We start from the raw sequence: 1357 nt of genomic DNA on the forward strand, positions 1-1357 counted from the left end.
TTAATCAGCAACTCCTGATCGGGTTTCCAATGGTGGTGGTGCCAGTGGTAGCCTGGCTGGTCCCATGGTAAGCTTTTCAACCACATCTAAGTCTGGAGAATGGGGAGACAGGGGATTGGGGTGTTACTAAGACATAAGGCTTGGAGTGGTGGCCGAACAACTGCTGTAGGCCTCCTAGAACAACCTGAGTCAGGCCCAACGATGCCCCGGGCATCAGGCTGTGCTGGTTCAGTTTCTTATCAAAGGGGCTCATTGCTCAAGGTCAGAGCCCACTAACTTTGCTTGTGGCTAGGAGGTTGGACTATCTAATATTGCCCACCCAGGGAGGAAAGGGGCCAAGGAAGGGGGCCACTGAAAAGACTTGGTCAATGGAATGAGACCAGCAGAGCATGAATTCTGGTGCCATTAACCATTGACTGTGTGACTTGTTGCCAGCACCAATCTCAGAGTCACGCTCATCTTTTCTGTCAGCTGATTTGGGTTAGTCTATTACCATCTTTACTGTACAGATTGAAAAAAACGTCAAGGGCAGAGAGCTAACTAAACTCAGATTCTGAGACAGGGAGAAAGGTAGTGCCATTAACCAAAGGAAGCACAGAAGCAGCAGCCTGGGGGCTTTGATGTGGGCCTGCTGGAGCTTTCTTTCTCAAACCTGTGAGCCCCTAAAGGGCTGGGACCTTGCCAGTTATGTCCACGGTGATGAATCCAATGTTCAGAATCATGCCCAGTTCTCAATCCTCAGTGGATTTTTGGTGAAGTACTGAATGAAAGGTGAGTGACTACTAAATCCCTATAGGCACACAGCCAAAGTTACTTCAGTCACCAGGTGCCCCTCACATGTGCCAGCTCCCCCAACCCCACACTCACACCCTGGAGCTTCATGGAGCTCTGATGCTAGTTCTGGTCATGGACCAGCAAACGGAAGTGACATAGAAGCAGCAGCCACAATCCCTGGGTAGCTCAAGTGGTTTGTGCTTGACTACTTAAGTTGATTGAACTCAGTTACCATGTCAGAAAGGCTGGGTGATGTTTCCATAAAGATTCACTGCCGTTGTGTCAGGGTAGAATAGTCCCTGTGAGTTTCCAAACACCCTCAAACTGTAATTCTTAACAGGAGTCAGAGTCCCGTAGTTCTAGAATATAACACCTGGGGTGGTCGCGAGCAGAAATCAACCAGATGGCAACAAGTTTGATGTTGGAGGGATTTGTGGCACATCCTTCCTTTCCTCTTTGCCCCTGAAGATGACAAAGATGAAAGAGAGAAGCAACCTGGGTGCCGAGACATTGCTCAGAAGACAACTGTGATGAGAAGTAGGCCAACTCGCCTTGGACCCTGTGAGAGGAAGAAGGAATCCAG

Source organism: Echinops telfairi, unplaced genomic scaffold, assembly GCF_000313985.2.
Source record: "Echinops telfairi isolate 266 unplaced genomic scaffold, ASM31398v2 ScPeMD7_2291;HRSCAF=2852, whole genome shotgun sequence".
Taxonomy (NCBI): domain Eukaryota; kingdom Metazoa; phylum Chordata; class Mammalia; order Afrosoricida; family Tenrecidae; genus Echinops; species Echinops telfairi.